Source organism: Aotus nancymaae, unplaced genomic scaffold (assembly GCF_030222135.1).
Source record: "Aotus nancymaae isolate 86718 unplaced genomic scaffold, 86718_ANA_hifiasm-v0.15.2.pri h1tg000009l, whole genome shotgun sequence".
Classification (NCBI taxonomy): domain Eukaryota; kingdom Metazoa; phylum Chordata; class Mammalia; order Primates; family Aotidae; genus Aotus; species Aotus nancymaae.
Window position 1 is genome coordinate 9,171,872 of NW_026988420.1, and position 6,850 is coordinate 9,178,721.

The following is a 6,850-nucleotide window of genomic DNA, read 5'->3' on the forward strand; positions in this document are numbered from 1 at the left end:
AGCCAGAAACTGGAGAAGGGCCCCGCGCTCCTCCCCCAACCCCACCCTGACAAGGCTCTCTGTCCTAGTGAGTCTCCAGCTCACCCCTTCCTTGCCCTCACCCTACCGCTGGATTCAGGCCCTCAGTTAGCTGGCCTCTGATCTATTTCAGTAGCTCAATAGGTGGCTCTGCATACAGTCTCACCGTCTTTAATTCTTCCTAAAACAGAGTACTCGTCCCCTACAACTCAGTAGCATGACTGCAGGGCCCTGAGCCCTCCCTCTCCCCACTCCTACCTCACTGGCCCTGTCTTTCCAGCCTATGGGTCCCAATCACAGGAAACCAGCTGTATTTTCCACTCCTTTCTGCACATTCACAAGAAGATAGATGTCTCCGACACTCCTCTCCTCTTCCTGTTAGCTGTCTGCATTTTATCGTAGAAGGAGCCACTCATTATCACTTGCTGAGGGATTTCTAGACTTCCCCTGAAAGAGTTGCGCACTACCTCCATGTAGGTTCCTGTGAGTCATTCACAGGATGGTCTCAACCATGAGGACCAGTTAACTATGTCAGAAAACGTGTCCTTCATCTATGGTTTCAGGTGGATGATAATGAATTCAACTGGAAACTCTGGAAGGGCAGCTCTAGTTCTTTCTTCATCTCGTAACTAGATAATTATGCTTATAATTCCCATAAAACTATGGGAATTCAAAGTAGTATGCAACAATAATTATTCCTTCTAAAATCCAAAGCATGCAGCCATAATTATTTCTGTGTAAAAAATAAACAGAATCCCAATTTGTTGACAAGTAAACAGAAAAAAGACTTGTATTCATTAGGGATCCTGTAGTTTGCAAGCCACAGCAAACCTAACTTAAACCAGTTCAGAGAAAATAGCCATGTGCCCGCAGATGCACAGCTCAGCCCAGCTTTCCTTCAGCTGCCTGTCTTCTGGATCCATATAATGGCTCCTGCAGGGCTCTCAAGCTTTCTGTTCAAAATTGCAGCCTTCCTTTCCTTTCTTCTCCTTCCCTCCCTCCTTCCTTTCACCCTTCTTTCCTTTTTCTTTCTGATAGGGTCTCACTCTGTTGCCCAGGCTGGAGTGAAGTGGCATGATGGCAGCTCACTGCAGCCTCAACCTCCTGGGCTCAAGCGATCCTCCTGCCTCAGCCTCCCAAGTAGCTGGACTACAGGCATGTGCCACCACACTCAGCTAGTTTTTCTACTTTTTGTAGACATGATGTTTTGTCATGTTGCCCAGGCTGGTCTTGAACTCCTGGGCTGAAATGATCTGCCGCCTCGGCCTCCCAAAGTACTGGGATTACAGGCTTGAGACACCGCGCTCAGCACTTTCAAGTGTTTCATTTTCAAATTACCAATCCCAAGAGACAGAGAGACAGACAGAGAGAGAGAGAGAGAGAGAGAGAGAGAGAGAGAGAGAGAGAGAGAGAGAGAGAGAGAGAGAAACTGGGGACAAGAGACTGGGATGAGATTCTGAGTAACACCCATAAAGTTCACTCTGACTGGACTAGTTCACTCTGACAGGGCTGTGGCCAGGTGAGTGGCATATGCCAATCAGGGCCATTTCTGTAGCCACATGGGGTTTCCCAAAGGAAGGAAGGAGAATGCATGCTGGGCAGCCAACAGCAGATGGTATGATAATACTCTTCCCAAAACAAGTGTTAGTAACGAGACTAAAACTTCCTCTCTGCAGCTCTGTCTTTTCTTCCCTCGGTTATCCCCTTCCCAGACAATTTAATTTTCCCCTCTTTGTTCTCAGGACACTTCAGGGTATTATATTGAGGGAGTGTCATATAGCCTTACAATAATTCTTAATATATCTGTCTTGGCCACTAGACTCGGGTAGTACCTCAAAAGCAGAAGTAAAGTGTTTTCATTTGTGTACCCACGGCACCTGGGGACTCCCTGAGCTTGGCACATCGTGGGTGCTTAATAACTGTGGAGGGTTTATGGATGAATAAATAGTAACATTGTCTATAGAGACATTTAGTCCTCCAGCACTGGCTTTTCTGGGTCAAGTGGCTGTGATATCAGCGTGGGAAACGTAGTTGTCTCATCTGTGCTGTGGCTCTGTCTGCAGCTGTGCTGGGCAGGGAGAGGGTGGCACGATTTGCCTTTGTGTGTGTGTGTGTGTGTGTGTGTGTGTGTGTGTGTGTGTGTGTGTATTCCCCTGGGGACCTTCTGACTCAATCTGCCCTTGGTGGTTTCTGGAAGGACACAGAATTCCACCGGATCCCACCAGCCAAGCAACTTGATAGGCTGGAAGGATTTGGCAGATTCTGGTCTGTTGCTGTTTTCTGAAGGAGATGGGATTCACATCCGTCTTTGGGGCACACACTAAGGGGATGGGCTGAGTGCTTGCTCTGGGGAAGCCGCAGATGCCAGACAGGCTCCACATGTCAGGAAGGAGCTGCCTGTCTTTGGGAAGCAGCTAAAATAGTGGCTAAGAAGATGCACCTTGATGTTGGGCAAACCTGGTTTACATCACACTTACCAGTTCTTTCAACTTGACTTGGCAAGTTACTTAATCTCTTTTCTGTATTATGGGTTAATAATTTCTTCACAGCGTTAGTGTGAAAAATAAATGAGACACTGTCTTCAAAGTTCGTAACATACAGTAAGTGCTGACAACAAGTGATGATAGTAAATGGATTCCATTTTCCTTTCTCCAGAAGAGGATCGCAGGTCTTCATGCATCCATGAAGGATAATGCATAACTGCTCATTTCCAAGGACTTGGATCTATAAGCAAAATAAAACCCAGCAGATACTAGAGCAAGATCTAATTGTCGTCTTCTTTAAGAAATCATATGAATTTCAAGAGCAGGATTAAAATGAATTAAGCCACAATATATTAAAAATCAGATATTGTAGTCTGGCTTTGAAACACAACCTCAAATGCCTACCTGAGCCAGGTACATAGCCAGATGAGTGTGGCATGTCAGCCACTGACAGCACGGGGCCATCACAGGTGTGGGGGGGCCATGGCAGCCAGAGAACCAAGCCAGTTCTAAAGTGAGCAGCAGCTGTGACTCAGCACAGCTGATGACTGTCACAGAGGAATAGAGACTCAAAGCTGCTAGAACTTGGAACAATATCCCAGTTTCAAAAGAGGTATCACTAATTCACATTATTTTTTTAAACCTGCACAAAAATCGTATGAGTGGCAGCTCTGGTCAGTGGGCCTTATGCAGTCTGAGGACCCCAGATTGTGACCTCCAATCTCAGCTGACTCCTTGCCAATGGTGTTTCTCAAAGTGAGTTACACTTCACAAGTTCAGTAGGCCAATGCTTACTGCAAAGAAGAATTTTTCTTAACTCTTTCATTCCTACCACATGGGAAGGTAATTGCTTTTTATAATGATGCCAAAAATTACTCTTCCCATGTGTTATTTTACAGCTCCTTCAAAGTCAATCTCAAGATTACCTTTTTGACATATTCTGCTCATCTAACTCTATTTGCTGCCCCTTGACTCTGACATGCTCGACTTGCATTATGTTAATCTGCAGTTGTATTTCCTTGTAATATTGTTTCAGGTTTTATGCATGTGTGTGTATAAACTCAAAAATTATGTCTAAAACATAATAAGAATTTGTTTCTTTCTTTCTTATAACAGCCCTGATCAGTTCTAGATTGGGAGGTGGCCGAGAACTCTGCTTCACTCAGTCACTCAGGGGCCTAGGCTGATAAGGCTCTGCCGTCTTCCAACACGTGGTTTTCAAAGTGGTTGTAGTAGTCGCCAATCAGTTGGCTGGAGGGGAAAGAGCATAGAGGATTGCCCATGGGAAGTTTTTGTGAATCAGACCTGGAAATGACAAAACAACATTTATGCCCACATTTGTTTCACTAGAACTTAATCACATGGGTTCACTTAGCTGCAAGATAACCTGGGAAATGCCATCTGCGTAACCAGGAAGAGAGGAGGCTTTTTGGAAAACACCTACCTGTCTTTGCCAAAGGATCCTAATGTACATTTCATCTTCTTGCCCTCACAGAACACACTCACCCTCTCCAGGGGCAATAACCCAAAGTCCCATCGAGCTACTATATCCAGCTCAAAACTCCAAGATCTCTAGATGAGGCTCCCTAAGGTCTGGTGACCTATAATCTAAGACAAATTATCTTCCCCTCCACTGACAATGCACGATGGTGGAGTGCAGCACAATAGCTGCAATAACTCCCATTGGAAGCATGGGAAACACACAGTAGGCCATACCCCTCCGTTATTGGGAAATCCTGCAGGGCAGGCATTGAGAAGATCCCTTTGCCCTGGCAATAGGGGAAGCTCTCCGATTAGACCCTGATTCTACTCTCTGGGAAGAAATCCTTGGTCCATTGTTCTCTGAAACTGCAGGCCTCTTACCTCTAGGAGGCTTTTCTTATCCAGTATCCCCCAGGACCATGTATGAAATAGATTTGGGAGAGAATGCTCTTCCTGGGAGCTAGACAGCTTTAGGCTCTCACTTCACCCACTTCCATCTCCTGCAAGTGTAGGGGCCTCAGGGTTGTTTGAAGGTTTCAACCAAGTTTTCTTGCTGTTATTAAGTCTGGGTTGGCTTGTGTTTTCCTTGGCAGTAAACATTCCTTAAAAACTTGGTAGGCTTCTCCATTCTCTATTTCCAGTCATTTTAATGTGTCAGTAGCAAGACCTAAAATATTTTTCTGCACATGCCTGTACTTCTGCTCCCCCACCTCTAACCACTGGACAGTGACCACCCAGAAGTCATCTGAAACAAAAGGCCTATATGGGGAATCCATACCCTTTGTCTGATCTTTGCTAAAGGGATAAAGCACCTCAAATGCAAAGGCTTAATGGGCCCTACTGATTTCCAGTTCCTTGGGGTGTAGAAGCAATAGGCTTTTCCAATATCAGACAGCCCCAAATTTCTGCATCTCTTTTTCTCTTTCCTTTGTACTTACAAACTAATTCTTTTGTGAGCTCACCTTTTCCTCAAAACACACAGGAGGCATAACAGTGAAGAGTGACAGGTCCTGACATACTAGTACCTCAGCTATGCCCTCACCAGGCACATAGCCAGCCTTCTAAGCTATTGCTGGCCAGTTTTACAAAACATTTTGTCACTTCACAATATGGGTCTTGATCTCTCTAGCCTCCACTAGTTTCATCACCAACCATCAGCCAACCATAGTCAATGCCCCACATTTAAGGTTTTTCGACAACATCACTCCACTTCAGGTACTGATTTCCACATTAGCAAACGTCAGCCACTGAAGCAGATTTTAAAATGCCTAATGGCGGAAACACTCTTGCTCATCCAACTGTGCTGCCTGGTTCCAGGTTCGTGGGGGAGGGCATTATACTTCAGTCATTCAGGGATTCAGCTGACAAAGGCTCTGTCACTCCCAAGGTTGCCAGGTCTTCTCCATCCCATCAGTGGAAGGGGAAGGAGCCTGGCAGATCACTGAGAATGGTTTTCTCATGGGCCAAGTCTGGGGGCTTCAGACACTTCATCACCATTGACTAGACCTGAGTCCCACGTTCACTCCTAACTCCAAGGGGGCTGGGGAGATGTAATTCAGGTGCGTGCCCAAGTGGAATAGAAAATGGGATCTTAGGCAACCAGTTTGTGGCAGTTTGCCTGGGACCTTCATGGATCTGGCATTGAAAGTCCCACTACCCAGAACACCCTCAGTCCTGAAAAAACCAGTAGTTTGTCAGCCTAAAAGTCTCCATTGCATTCTCATTCTTTAAGAGACGCTGTTTTCTGTTTTCTTGGTCTCCGAGCCTACAATGACTACAAACCACTTAACAGGACATGAATTGGATGTACTTATGAGACAATAGGGCAAACTATTTTAATTGAAATACATGTTGTCCCTGGAAATTTGGGTTATGTGTTATATAAGCTTGTTGATATACATCTACAAACATGGTCTTTGTTCCTAAATGAGTCAGCTATAAAATGTAGTGGTAGGGGATATACCACCATGAAAAAATACTACTCATTTAACAAGAGTTCCTAAAAAGATTCCCAGAAATATTGCAGCCAAAGGGTTCATCTGAGAAGGAACAACAAATGAATAATTCAGATATTATATCACGTAAGGCAAATTTTGCCAGAAAACAAACTACCTCATTTATCTTAAAGGCAGCTTATGAGCGGTCCTTGGGGACAGGGACTGTGGCTCATTCAATATACTATCTCTGGCTCGTAGCAGGTACTCAGTAAGTGTTCTCTAAGTTAACACATGGTTTTCAACACAAAGTTTACCAGTTTACTGTGTACCATAGTTAAACAGCCTGCGACCCCTTTCTCTCATCAAAAAGAAGAGATGTTACTGATTTATTTTGAGCTTTAGGGTGAGCTGCCAATTAGGGCAGGACTTTAGCTCTTGATACAGTCAGAAGACAGAAGGCAGAGGGGACACATCAGCTTAGTAGGTATGCTCTTGTTTGGTCTGTGCAGTGTCCAAAAGGCAGACATTTCCAGACAGAACCCTGGATTTGAGGATCTTGGAAGAAACTGGAAGATGGAGCAAGCCGGTGCTTGAATTCCCCTGTGACAACTGGATGGAGCCACATAGCACTGTTGCTGTTAGTGGAGCACACTCCCCAGCTGCTACCGTCGCTACCCGGGTCCTCCTGCTTACCCCACTCACTCAGGAAGCTTTGCCACTGAAGACAATGGGGTCTCGAACACCTGGTCTAAAGCACAGACCTATGTTGTAATACTGCACATTTTTAAATAGCTACTGAACCTTCCAGTAGCTGTTGCCAAAAAATGATCTCCAAGCCCAGGGACTTCAGGCCTGCCTGGCATTCCATAGCACTGGTTTACACAGAACCATTTTCTATAACGAAATTAATAATTTAAGATATATATACCC